Source organism: Phacochoerus africanus, chromosome 4 (assembly GCF_016906955.1).
Source record: "Phacochoerus africanus isolate WHEZ1 chromosome 4, ROS_Pafr_v1, whole genome shotgun sequence".
NCBI classification, from domain to species: domain Eukaryota; kingdom Metazoa; phylum Chordata; class Mammalia; order Artiodactyla; family Suidae; genus Phacochoerus; species Phacochoerus africanus.
In genome coordinates this window covers 40,401,197-40,416,124 of record NC_062547.1, presented here as the reverse complement: position 1 = coordinate 40,416,124, position 14,928 = coordinate 40,401,197, and the positions used below count along the sequence as shown (strand labels likewise).

Below are 14,928 nucleotides of genomic sequence, written 5' to 3'. Positions count from 1 at the left end.
ACAATACTATTTCATAGATGAGAAAGTTGATTAAAGAGTGTATTTTAAATTTTCACACCACGAAAAAGAAATACTAATCCTGTGATGAAGGTTAGCTAACCCCATGGAGGTGGTTGTTTTCAATGTATAAGTATATCAGATCAACACACGTCACACCTTACATTACACATTGTTGTACCTCATTTATATCACAGTAAAGCTGGGGGAACATCAGGATAGTAGTTACCCTGTGGAGGTGCCCAGAATTAGCTCAGTACATGGGGGGATTACTAAGGTGCTGCAGTGTTGTACTTTTTTATCTGCATGTGGGTTTCACAGCTGTATTCTGTTTGAAAGTCCACTATGGTGTATACTTTTGTGCCCTTTCATGCATGTACATTATACTAAAAGGTTTTTTTAAGTGAAAACAGTGGTAGATCTCAATGAATGTTGAATGTATAAAATAATATCTTGTGTTTATAGCTAGGAAGAAATGTAGAGGAGTTAGGCTATGTGAGGTATCAGTTTATCAAATTAGAGTACTTAGGTTTTAGGTTCTTAAGAGGTGATCCCATCTGTTCTATAAAACCAATTTAATAAGCAATTTTAGAACTACAGGGGAGCAATCTAAGTACATTTTAAAGGAATTTCAGTTATAATTTAGGAATATTTTAAATAGACCAAAAGTTAATTATATGGAGTTTTTCCATAAAAGTACCTTTAAAAATATCTTTAGACCTGTGTTTCTGCTTTCCATATTGCTTGATCTGTTTCTAAACACCACTCAATTTGGTGATATCCCTTGAGAAGATACGGCACTTAATGTGTATTTTTCCCTAGAGGTATCGTGAAAGAAAGAAAAGATGCAAATTTCCTCTTGGGATAAAATTGAAAATTAATTGAAGAAAAGAAGAGTCCATAATTTAAGCTATAGTTACATTGGGAGAGTATCATAATATGTAATTTTCATTTTTGTTGATTATGTCTTCTTAGTTTAAATAGCAGTTATCACCAGCAGAGTTCATTCTCTTTATGCAGCAGCCTTGTATGGCCTGTATTTGTATTTTCATCTAGTTAGTTTATATACAATGATGTAAGCTATAATAATCATTTTTATCTCTTATCTTCATACTCTTTCTTTACTTGTTTCACACTCATCATCAGTTAGCTTTTGAATTTCTTATTAAGATTTTGAAAGAAATACTCCCAGCAAAAAATGAGTTGTATTTTTGTTATACTGATTCTGCTGCATGGATTACAAGCACTCTGTCTCCATGCTTGGATAAACTCCATCAAAAGCACATTATCCTTCTACTTCTGTGGCCAGCTGCCTAATTGTATCTGCTATAACCACACGCTGTTGGAACATGATACCAATGAAGAACAGAAATGATGAATTACTCCCTGCAGGTGATAGTAATAATGATAATTTTTAATTTCCTTCTTCCTCATAAGGTCTAGTCTGATCTTATTTCATTGGCTGCCATCCTGTTACATACACACATGATGTCCTCTTTAAAGAAATACTCATCACACCAAAATACATGAGAAAGTAATTCATTTTTATTTCTTGTCATTGTTATTCAAATGAGCATGTGTAAAATGAGCTGCATTTGCTTTTGTATGTATGGGATAAAAAAGCAAAATGTGGCTGAGCAGATTTTCAAATGATTCAATATACAAATGCTGTGGGTTATTTTCTTCCTTTTTGTGAAATCTACAAAGCAGAAACAAACAGCTCATTCTAAAATTGTATTTGAATACTTGGGAATATTTAGGATGTACAGTAAAGCTACATGCCTGTATTACTTTCTTAAGTACTTAGAAGAAATTATGAAAGATTCTCACGCAATTATAAGCATGATCAAACTACTGTACGCATGTTTTCCTTTCATTGTTTCCTTCTGTCATCCTCACTGTTGTTGTTCTTAATTACCAGTCATTCTTTCTCCTGGTCTGAGTGACTTTGTAACTAAAATTTTTCTGACTGTGGTATCATTCAGTGAAGTTTTATTTATTTAATTGTAACTTTGTCTTTGCAGATTAACCCAGTTTCTATAGGTACTTGATTTGAATGGTTATTTTCTTCCTTAGCATTTCCTTTGCCCCTGACAATAGATATATATGTGGAACAAAAGAGAAATTTATTCTGTAGTCAGGTCTTCAGATCTGTCTGATCTTTTTCAAGCACATGTCAAGCTGTGCTCTAGTTATTTATTACCATTGCCTGTTAGTCATCACTTTCAATTTCCTCTGGTGGTTGTTTATCCTTGTATTTGGACAACTTCCACACACAGAGTGTAAGTTCATTGAAATTAACATTTAAAAGACCTAGAAATACTCTGTCAAAGTGATGGTAACAAGGTGGTGAAACTGTAATTGAAAAATAGTTGCATGTTTATATTTTACAGCAAATAAATAGTTTTGTCCCCAAATTAGCTGACATATGTTTATAATGACTTCACAAAAATAAAAACACAAATCATAGTTCAGCTAGTTTATATGACTGTGTTTTAAGTGGAAGGGTTTGTTTTTTTTCTCTCTTTTCTAATCTCTATTTTCATTTTCAAGGATCACATATACAGAGGGAAAAAAAAGATAGCCCTTGCCCTGAAGTGGCATTCTAGGCCTTGCCTCTGTTTGAGGGTAAATACCTATTTTAAAACCAGAAATTCCCAGAGTTCCCATCGTGGCTCAGTGGTTAATGAATCGTACTAGGAACCATGAGGTTGAGGGTTCGATCCCTGGCCTTGGCTCAGTGGGTTAAGGATCTGGTGTTGCCGTGAGCTGTGGTGTAAGTTGCAGATGCCATTCAGATCCCGTGGTGCTGTGTTGCTGTGGCTCTGGCGTAGCCCATTGGCTACAGCTCTGATTAGACTCCTAGCCTGGGAACCTCCATATGCCACGGGAGTGGCCCTAGGAAAGACAAAACAAAACAAAACAGAAATTCCCTTTGGTTTTTCATAGCAAAGAGTCTTCCACTTTTTTGGTTAAGTGAATGCTTACTATCCATTGGCTGCATAAGATTTTAAATCCAAGGTGAATTTCTTTCTGATCTCTCTTCATCCTCTGCTTAATCTTTGCTATGGAACTGATTTTGATACTGCCCTCAACCAGACATCATTAGGAAGGTAAATCTGCATGAGGAGCTGCAAATACAGTAGTGCTCTTCAAAGGGAACTGTAAAATAGATATGCCTTTCATTTTTATTTTTCTTTCTTATTTGTTTTCAGATTTAGAAACTGTTTTTTGGTTACCTCAAACTACCCAGTATTTCTTTCACCATATCTTTGGATATCTGGGGAAGGATCAGTTTCTTTGTTGATTTTTTAAACTAAATTTCATAGACAGTTGGATTTGTGGGTTGGAAGACAATTCTAAAATATCTTTGTATTCTCAAATATTTTTATTTTTAATTTTGCTATAAACTCTTCTATCAGCTTCCCTTCTGTGTTAAGACCTATATTTTATAATTACAATTCTACAGTGTTCTACTATATTAATATTACCAGTCTGGTTTTTATCAGAGTTTATATATCACATTTCACTTCATCTATTTTGTATATTTCAGACTCAGGTTGCATTTTCTGATAATGTTATAAGAGTTTCTTTTAAACCCAAATTTGTTGTTTTCAAAAAAGGTTTTATTAGTTTACTAAGGGTTGTTTTTTCTCACCACCCTACTTTATTTTTTGGTAACATTGAGTATATAACATGTAAAACTTAAAGAATAATTATAAAGTAACCCTTTCCCCTGAAACTCACTTACTAAATAAAATCTTTAAAAGTCTAGAGTTCCCATTGTGGGTCAGTGGGCTAAGAACCTAACATAATGTCTGTGAGGATGCAGGTTCAATCCCTGGCCTCGCTCAGTGGGTTGCCATAAGGTGCAATGTAGGCCACAGAATGTGGCTCCGATCCAGTATTGATGTGGCTATGGTGTAGGCATGCAGCTGCGCTCCAATTCGACCCCTAACCCAGGAACTTGTATATGCCTCAGGTGCAGTCCTGAAAAGGATGGGGGGGGGGGGGGAAGCCTTCTTAATGTTTTCATAAAGTTTAAATAGTTCTTATTACTATTACTGTTACTATTGTGTTTACACCTTCTCTCCTCTTAGTACTTTTTCTCAGTTTGCTTTTCCTAATCTCTTCATTGGAAAATGTTATTTTTCTAGACTTACCAATTGGGGAAAACTTGTCATTCTTTTTTCTTCAAATTCATTTAGTTACATGTTAGACACTGCCCTAACCCTTGGGGAACAGACATGAGTGATGTTTGAGAGTCGCTAAGAGAAATGATACAAAGGTAATTGTTGAATTTAATGCCTCACCATGAAATAATGTAGATTATTTAACTCAAGAATTATTAAAAATAGGAGTTCCTGTCATGGCTCAGCAGAAACGAATCTAACTACTATCCATGAGGATGCAGTTTTGATCCCTAGCCTCACTCAGTGGGTTAAGGATCTGGCATTGCTGTGGCTGTGGTGCAGGCCAGCAGATACAGATCCGATTTGATCCCAGGCCTCGTATGCTGCAGTTGAGGCCTGTTAAAAAAATAATATTTATTATTAAAAATAACTTTTCAGAGTCCCCACTGTGCTGTAGCAGGTTAAGAACTTGACATTGTCTCTGCAGCAGCTTGGATCACTGCTGAGACACAAGTTTGAGCCCTGGTCTGGTGCAATGGGTTAGGTATCTGGCATTGCTGCACCTGTAGCGTAGGTCACTGCTGCAGCTAGGATTTGATCCCTGGCTCAAGAACTTCCACATGCCATGGGTGTGTCCAAAAAAAACTTTCACAAAAGCTATTCACATTTATAGGAAATATAAATATACACGAGCATAAAAACTGAATATTCAAAAACTGTTATCCACTTTTAATAGCTTGGTGAAATCTTTCCAGATCTATATATTCATATTTGCATAACAGAATAAATCTATATTGGTCTTTTTACCTAATAGTATATTACAACTATTTTTCCAAATCAATAAGTATTTATCTACAGAATTACTTTATGTTGTGATAATTTCTGCTGTACAACAGGATGATTCGGTTATACATATACACACATCCAATTTTTTTCAAATTCTTTTCCTGTATAGATTACCACAGAATATTAGGTAAAGTTCCCTGTGCTATATACAGCAGGTCTTCATTGGCCAGTCATTCCATATACTACAGTGTGAATATGCCAGTCCTAAGCCCCCAGTCCATCCCTCCTCCCCACCTGACCCCTTATGTAACCATAAGTCTGTTTTTAAAGCCTGTGAGTCCATTTCTGTTCTGCAAGTAAGTTCACTTGTATTCTCAGATTCCACATTTAAGTGATATGATATGATGTTTGTCTTTCACTATCTGACTTAGTGTGATGATCTCTAGGTCCATCCATGTTGCTACAAATGGCATTATTTCATTCTTAATTATGGCTGAGTAATATTCCATTGTATGTATATGTACCACATCTACTTTATCCATTCCTCTGCTGTTGGACATTTAGTTAGTTTCCATGTCTCGACTGTTGTAAATAGGGCTGCAGTGAATATTGGGGTGCAAGTATCTTTTCAAATTATGGTTTTCTCCAGTTATATGCCCAGGAGTGGGATTGCTGGATCATGTGGTAGTTCTATTTTTAGTTTTTTGAGGAATCTTTGTCCTTTTTTCTATAGTGGTTGTACCAGTTTACATCCCCACACACACGCACAGTGTAAGAAGTTTCCCTTTTCTCCACACTCTCTCCAGCATTTATTGTTTGTCAGCGTTTTGATGATGGGCTATTCTGGCTGGTGTAAGGTAGTACTTCATGATACTTTTGATATGCATTTCAATAATAATTAGCAATATTGAGCATCTTTTCATGTGATTTTTGGCCATCTGTATATCTTCTTTGAAGAAGTGTCTATTTAGATCTTCTGCCCATTTTTTTCACTGGGTTGTGTTTTTTGATATTGAGCTGCATGGGTTGCTTGCATATTTTGGAGATTAATCTCTTGTCAGTCACATTATTTGCAAATATTTTCTCCCATTTTCTTTTTGTTTTATTTTTGCTTTCCTTTGCTGTGTAAAACTTTTAAGTTTAATTAGGTCTCATTTGTTTATTTTTGTTTCTTTTTTTCATTGCTTTAGAAAAAAGTATTACTGTGATTTATGTTGGAGAGCATTCTGCCTTTGTTTTCCTCTAAGGATCTTATAGTATCAAATCTTATATTTAGGTCTTTAATCCATCTTGAGTTTGTGTATGGTGTTACAGAATGTTCTAATATCATTCTTTTACATGTAGCTGTCCAGTTTTCCCAGAACCACTTATTGAAGAGACTGTCTTTTCTCCATCAACTGTCTTGCCTCCTTTGTCATAGATTAATTAACCATAGGTGCTTGAGTTTATTTCTGAGCTTTCTGTCCTGTTCCATTGATCTATATTTCTCTTTTTGTGCCAGTATCATACTGTTTTGATGACTGTGGCTTTGTAGTATAGTCTTAAGTCAGAGAACCTGATTCCTCTAGTTCCATTTTTCTTTCTCAGGATTTCTTTGGCTATTCAGGGTCTTTTGTGTTTCTATGCGTATTTTAGAGTTTATTGTTCTGTGGAAAAATGGAATTGGTAATTTAATGAGATTGCCTTGAATCTGTAGATTGCCATGGGTAGTATAGTCATTTTGACAATATTGATTCTTCCAGTCCAAAAGCCCATGGTGTATCTTTCCATCTGTTTGTGTCATCTTTGATTTATCAATTTCTAACAGTTTTCAGAGTACAGGTTTTTTGTCTCTTTAGATTTATTCCTGGGTATTTTATTATTTTTGATGTGATGGTAAATGGGATTGTTTGCTTAATTTCTCTTTCCAGTCATTCACTGTTAGTGTATAGAAATGCAGCACATTTCTGTGTATTAATTTTGTGTCCTTCAACTTTACCAAATTCATTCATGTACTCTAACAATTTTCTGGTAGTGTTTTTAGGATGTTTTGTCATATGCAAACAGTGATAGTTTTACTTCTTCTTTTCCAAATTGATTTCCTTTTTTTCTCTGATTGCCATGGCTAAGACTTCCAAAATTGTTGAGTAGAAGTGGCGAGGGTGGACATACTTGTCTTGTTCCTGATCTTAACAGAAATTTTTTCAGCTTTTTACATTTACGATGATGTTAGCTGTGGGTTTATCATATATGGCCTTAATTATTTTGATGTAGGTTCCCTCTGGGCCCACTTTCTGGAGGTTTTTAAAGCTTTTTCTGTATCTCTTGAGAGGATTATATTATTTTTATTCTTCAATTTGTCAGTGTGGTGTATCACACTGATTGATTTCCAGATATTGAAAGCTGTTCACATCCCTGGGATAAATACCCCTTAATCATGGTGCATGATGCTTTTAATGTATTATTGGTTTCGGTTTGCTAATATTTTGTTGAAGATTTTTGCATCTGTAGTCATCAGTGACACTGGCCTATAATTTTCTTTTTTTGTGGTGTCTTAGTCTGGTTTTGGTATCAGGGTGATAATGGCCTAATAGAGTGAGTTTGAGAGTGTTCCTTCCTCTGCAATTTTTTGGAAGACTTTTAGAAGGATAGGTGTTAACACTTCTCTAAGTGTTTGGTAGAATTCACCTGTGTATCCATCTAGTCCCAGACTTTGTTTTAAGTTTTTTAAATCACAGTTTCAATTTCAGTACTTGTGATTGTCTGTGCATCTTTTTTATTTCTTCCTGGTTTAGTCTTGGAAGATTGTACCTTTCTAAGAATTTGTCCATTTCTTCTAGGTTGTTGATTTTATTGGCATATAGTTGCTTTAGTAGTCTCTTATCCTTTCTGTTTCTGTGATGTCCATTGCAACTTCTTTTTTATTTTTAATTTTATTGCTTTGACCCCTCTTTTTTTTTTTTTTCTTGATGAGTCTGGCTAAGGTTTATCAATATTGTTGATCTTTCAAAGAACTAGATTTTTGTTTCATTGATCTTTTGTTTTCTTCATTTCTATTTCATTTATTTCTGCTCTTTATGGTTTCTTTTCTTCTACTCATCTTGGGTTTTGTTTGTTCTTCCTCTGGTTGCTTTAGGTGTAAGGTTAGGTTATTTATTTGAGATTTTTCTTATTTTCTGAGGTAAGCTTGTATTGCTATAAACTTCCCTCTTAGAACTGTTTTTGCTGCATCCCATAGGTTTTGGATTATTGTGTTTTCATTTTCACTTGTCTCTAGATACTGTTTGATTTCCTCTTTGATTTCCTCGGTGACTCATTGGTTGTTTAGTAGTGTATCATTTATTCTCCACCTGTTTGTGTTTTTTGCAGTTTTTTCCTTGTAGTTGATTTCTAGTCTTACCATGGTGGGTTGGGAAAGATGCTTAATATGATTGCAGTTTTCTTAAACTTACCAAGATTTGATTTGTCTCCTTGTTGATTTTTTTTTGTCTGGATGATCCATCCATTGCTATAAATTGAGTTTAAGGTCCCTCACTATTACTGTATTTTTGTTGTTTTTCCTTTTATGGCTATAAGCAGTTGCCTTATATACTGAGATACTCCTATGTTGGGTGCACATGTATTTGCAATTGCCATATCTTCTTGGATTGATCCTTGGATCATTATGTAATGTCCTTCTTTGTCTCTTATAACTGTCTTTATTTTAATGTTTGTTTCGTCTGAAATTAGTATTGCTACTCCTGCTTTCTTTTGATTTATGTTTACATTGAATATCTTTTTCCATCCTCTCCCTTTGTCTGTATGTGTCCCTAAAACAGAAGTGGGACTCTTGTAGACAACATATATATATATGAGTCTTATTTTTGTATCCATTCATCTAGTCTGTGTCTTTTCGTTGGAATATTTAGTTCACTTACATTTAAGGTAATTTTTGATATGTACATTCTTACTGCCATTTTGTTCATTGTTTTGGATTTGGTTTTGTTGGTCTTTTGTCTTCCCTTCTTTTGTTCTCTCATGTGTTTTGATGACTATCTTTAGTATTATGTTTGGATTGCCTTTTCTTATTTGTGTGTGTATTTATTGTAGGTTTTTGATTTGTGCTTACCATGAGGTTTGGATATAGGAGTTTATATATAAACAAGATTGTTTTAAGTTACTGGTCTCTTAATTAAAAGTGCATTTCCAGTATCCTGCATTTGTACCCTCCTCTTCTCACAACTGCTAGTTTTGATATTGTATTTGTGTGTGCATGATTTCCTACCTTTACTGTGTGTTTGTTTTTACTGGTGACCTTCTCATTTGTAATTTTCTTGTTGTTAGTTGTGGCCTTTTCTAGATGGAGAAGTTATAGATAGAGAAGTTCCTTTAGTATTTGTTGTAAAGATGGAGAAGTTCCTTTAGTATTTGTTGTAAAGCTGGATTGGTGGTGCTGAATTCTCTTAGCTTTTGCTTATCTGTAAAGCTTTTGATTTCTCCTTCAAATTTGAATGAGAGCCTTGCTGGGTAGAATATTCTTGGTTGTAGGGTTTTTTTCCTTTCATCACTTTAAGTGTATCATGCCACTCCTTCTGACCTGCAGAGTTTCTGCTGAAAAATCAACCAGTAACCTTATCGGGGTTCCTTTGTAAGTTGTTTCTTTTCCCTAGCTGCTTTCAGAATTTTCTCTTTGTCCTTAATTTTGGTTAGTCTGATTAATATGTCTCAAGATGTCCCTTCTTGGGTTTATTCTCTATGGTATTCGTTGTGTTTCCTGGTTGTGAGTGAGTGATTCCTTTCCCATGTTAAGGAAATTTTTAGATATTATTTCTTCAGATATTTTCTCTGGCTCTTTCTCTCTTCTCCTTCTGGTATCCCTATAATGCAAATGTTGGTGCATTTAATGTTGTCCCAGAGTTCTCTTAGATTGTCCTAATTTCTTTTCATTCTTTTTTCTTTATTCTGTATCAGTAATTTCTACCAGTCTTTCTTCCACCTCACATATTCATTCTTCTGTCTCCTGTATTCTGCTATTGCTTTCTTCTAGTGAAATTTTTGTTTTAGTTAATGTGTTGTTCATCTAAATCTTCCCTTTCTTTATTAAACATTTCTTAAAATTTATTGATCTTTGCCCCCAGTTTTTTTCTGAGATCTTGAGTCATCTTTATTATCATTACTTTAAAGTCATTTTCATGAAGGTTGCTTATCTCCATTTGACTTAGCTGTTCTTCTGGGGTTTTTGAATTATTCTTTTTGGGGTCATATTTCTCTGCATTTTGTCTAGCTTTCTATGTGGTCTTCTTTTTCCAGACTACAAGGTTGTAGCCTCTCTTGTTTCTGGTGTCTGCCCCCTGTGGGTGAAGTTGATGTAGGTGCTTGTCCTGATGGGAGGGACTGGTGCCCAACCAGTGGTGGGTGGAGCTAAGTCTTGTCCCTCTGGTGGGTGAGGGTTTTTCTCTAGGTGTGATTAGAAGTGACTGTGACACTATAAAACTCTTAGAGGAAAATGTAGGCCAAACACTCTCTGACGTAAGCAACAGCAACATCTTCTCAGATCCACCTATCAGAGTATTGACAATAAAAACAAAAATAAACAAATGGGACCTAATCAAACTTCAAAGTTTCTGCACAGCAAAGGAAACCCTAAACAACACAAAATGGGAGAAAATCTTTGCAAGTGAATCGACTGACAAGGGATGCATCTCCAAAATTTATAAACACCTTCTGCAGCTCCATCAAAAAATGGGCAGATCTAAACAGCCAGTTCTCCAAAGAAGACATACAGATGGCCAAAAAACACATGAAAAGATGTTCAACATCACTCATTATTACAGAAATACAAATCAAAACCACTCTGAGGTACCACCTGACACCAGCCAGAATGGCCATCATCCAAAAGTCTACAAACTATAAGTGCTGGAGAGGGTATGGAGGAAAAGGAACCCTAGTACACTGTTGGTGGGATTGTAAATCAGTGCAACCACTGTGGAAAACAGTATGGAGATGCCTCAGAAAACTAAAAATAGAACTACCATTTGATCCAGCAATCCCACTCCTGGGCATCTGTCCAGAGAAAACCACAACTTGCAAAGACACATGTACTCCCATGTTCATTGCAGCACTGTTTACAATAGCCAAGACATGGAAACAACGTAAATGTCCATCGACAGAGGAGTGGACCATGAAAATGTGGTACATATGCACAATGGAATATTACTCAGCCATTAAAAGGAATGAAATACTGGCATTTTTAGCAACATGGATGGACCTAGAAACTATCATGCTAAGTGAAGTCAGCCATACAATGAGACACCAACATCAAATGCTTTCATTGACGTGGAATCTGAAAAAAGGATAGCCTGAACTTCTTTGCAGAACAGATGCTGACTCACAGACATTGAACAACTTATGGTCTCCGGAGGAGACAGTTTGGGGGGTGGGGGGATGTGCCTGGGCTGTGGGATGGAAATCCTGTGAAATCAGATTGTTATGATCATTATACAACTACAGATGTGATAGATTTATTTGAGCAATTAAAAAAAAAAAAAAAGGAGTTCCCATTGTGGCGCAGCAGTTAACGAATCCGACTAGGAACCATGAGGTTGCGGGTTCAATCCCTGGCATTGCTCAGTGGGTTAAGGATTTAGCTGCCTTGAGCTGTGGTGTAGGTCACAGACTCGGCTTGGATCTTGCATTGTTGTGGCTCTGGCATAGGCTGGTGGCTACAGCTCCATTTAGACCCCTAGCCTGGGAACCTCCACCGCAGCAGGAGCAGCCCTAGAAAAAGTAAAAAAAAAAAAAAAAAAAAAAAGAAGAAGTGACTGTGTTCCTAGGAGGACTTTAAAAAGCACCTGTTTGCTCATGGGTGGGGCCGTGTTCCCACCCTGTTTGTTTTTTGGCCTGGTGCTTCTCAGCCTTGATAGATGGGGCCAGATTTTACAAAAAAGACAGCCTCCAGGGGAGATCATACTGATGATTATTCCCTGGGAACTCTCCCTCCAATATATTGCCCCCACAGTCAGGCACATCCTACACCTACTTTCCCAGGAGACTCTCCAAGAGCCACAGGTCTGACCCAGATTTTTATGGAGTCCCTCTACAGGCTTAATTTTGATGGCCAAATGGTATTCTATTATTTGTAAATTTTATGTCTTATTAATTGATCAGCTACTGTTGAAAATTTGGGCTAACATTACATCATTACAAGCATACTTAATATTTTTCATGAAATAATTTTTGGAAGTTTTTGATTACTAGGTGAATGAGTATATACGTTATATAAAATCCTGAGTGAATGAAAGCATAAAAGTGCACAAATCACAAGTATATTGCACAAAGTGATTATCTCTCATATACCCAGTACTCAGCTTCAGAAACAGAATATGATCAGCAACCCAGGAGCCCACCATGTCCTCTTCCAGTTTATACCCTATTACAAAGATAACTACTATCCTGACTTATAACACTATGTTAGTTTTGTTGTTTTTGAATTTTCTTTATTTAAATTGGTTCATGTCATGTGTACCATTTTGTATTTGACTTTTTTTTTTATGTCTTTTGTCTTTTTTGTTGTTGTTGTTGTTGTTGCTATTTCTTGGGCCACTCCCTCGGCATATGGAGGTTCCCAGGCTAGGGGTCCAATCGGAGCCGTAGCCACTGGCCTGCGCCAGAGCCACAGCAACACGGGATCCGAGCCACGTCTGCAACCTACGCCACAGCTCACAGCAACGCCGGATCGTTAACCCACTGAGCAAGGGCAGGGACCGAACCCGCAACCTCATGGTTCCTAGTTGCATTCGTTAACCACAGCGCCACGAGGGGAACTCCCTGTATTTGACTTTTTAATACAAATGTGTTTATCTTTTAACATATATTGCTTAATTCCCTTTTGAAAGGTTATTTCAGTTCATTTTCCCAACGTAAATGTTCCTTTCCCCACTAATTGTTGATACCACCATTTTAAAAAATGCTTGAAGTTCCTGCTGTAGCGTGTCTTGGGAGCACTGGAATGCAGGTTCAATTCTTGGCCTAACACAGTGGGTTAAGTATCCAGCGTTGCCGCCGCTGTAGCTTGGATTGCAGCTGCATCTTGGTCACAACTGCATCTCAGATCTGATCCCTGGCCCAGGAACTCCATGTGCCATGGAGTGGACAAAAAAGAAGAAGAAGAAGAAGAAGAAAAAAGTTTCCCCAACATAATAAGGGAAAATTGTTATCCAGTCGTCTTAATGTACTTATTTTTTCCTAAGTAGGTAAAACGGTTTTTTAAAAACATATTTCCTAGTCATTTGATCATTAATTTGTAGTCACTTAATGTACAAAGGACAGTGACCCTTCATGACATATAGTGCAAATATTCTCAAATCTGTTGTTCATCTTTTGATTTTGATACCAAATTTAAATTTTTCTTATATTGAGTTTCTGCTTTGCATATGATGCTCAGAAAGCCTCTTTATTTCCAAATTTTATAAATGGTTATATGTATTGGTGGGATTTTCTTTTCTTCCCCACCTATTCCTCCACCTCCTATACTGATCTTTGTATTTACGTGTGCGTACATTGAAAACCCCACCAGATGATGTAATAATTTTGCTTTAAATAATGTGTTTTAAACAAATTCAGAGGAAAAAGGTAGTTTTTTATATTGACCCAACTATTTATCATTTCTGTTGTTCTTCTATTATTTTTGATGTTTCATGTTTTCTTCTAGTGTTATTGCCCATCAGCCAATAAATTCCTTATGTATATCTTCTAAAAATCCTGTTGGCAATGGATTCTTTTAATTTTCCTTGAATCAAAAATATTTTTATTTTGCTTTCATTCCTCAAGGATATTTTTCATAGATAGAGAATTTTGAAAATTTTTTTTCTGTTCCAGTGTCTTTTTCTTTTCCATCTGGAGGTCCAGTTACCTGTTTGTTAATTCCTCAGGTCCCTGAGACTCTGTATTTTATTTCAGTCCTTTCCCCTTGGTTTTTTTAATTAGATAATTTCCATTGATCTAATTTTAAGTTCACTGGTTCCTTTTCCCCTCTCATCTCCTTTCTGCACTTCAGCCCAGGAGGTTTTTTTGCTTTACTTACTGTATTTTTCATTTCTAAAAATTCCATTTTGTTCTCTTTTTATAGTTTCTGTTTCTCTAGTAATGATTCCAATCTTTTGATTCATTTCAGTGTGTTTCTATTACCTTATTGCTTTTAACTCATACCGGCATAGTTATAGTTTCTGCTTTAAGTCTTTGTCTGATGACACAGCATTTGTGTCATCTCAGCATTGGTAAATGTCTTTTCTTTTAAGAGTTGGTTATATTTTCCCAGTCTTTTTATGTTCAGTAATATTGGTTTGTATCCTGGATGTTGTGGACTCTTAGCTAAGTTATAATCATGTGGACAGTGTTGATGTTTGGTGTTAACAGGCATTCAGCACGGTTAAAGTCAGAACATAAGTTCTGTCAGCAGGGTCTCCACAGACAGTGGTTGAGATCTCATTTCCATTCTTTAAGAGTTTTCTATACAATTTGGAGTCTCTCCTGTACATACGCAGTTTAAGGATTCGTTTGAGACTTACACAAGTTTTTCTGTTTGACAGAATTAAAATAGTATTTTGATTCTCTCTTGGTATCCAAGTTAAAATGAAACTCAAGGTTAAATATTGAATTTGGTTTGGACCCAATGCATATTAATACTATGGATCAGTAAAACTTCACATTCTCAATAAAAGCAGGAAAGTACACAAATTAACTTTATAGTGATTTTTCAGTAATCAGTTTCCAGTTTTTAACACTTTTTAAGCTTTATTTAATTACAGTTTTAAACTAGATTAAGTCAAGAGAGTCCCATTAGTGAAAGAAAAAGGAATGATATCATTTATATTTTAAAGAAAAAGTACTGAAACTTATGTATTTGTCTGAAAATATTAATTTCTCCTAGAGGCTTTTTTTGTACTATTACAGTAAAACTTAGAGTTACATCAAAGCTTTTTCTTCAGGTATATGCCTACACATAAGTTTTACTTGAATACTATTATTCATTTTTCAGGAAAAAAAATATAATACC

The 14,928-nt window shown here is 35.7% G+C and overlaps 1 protein-coding gene across 1 annotated transcript in view; it reads left to right on the top strand.

Annotated features, from left to right (window-relative positions):
- The window catches only part of PRMT3 (protein arginine methyltransferase 3), a 135,279-nt gene that overhangs the window by 102,719 nt on the left and 17,632 nt on the right, over positions 1-14,928 (top strand). The gene's annotated exons all lie outside the window — the stretch shown is intronic.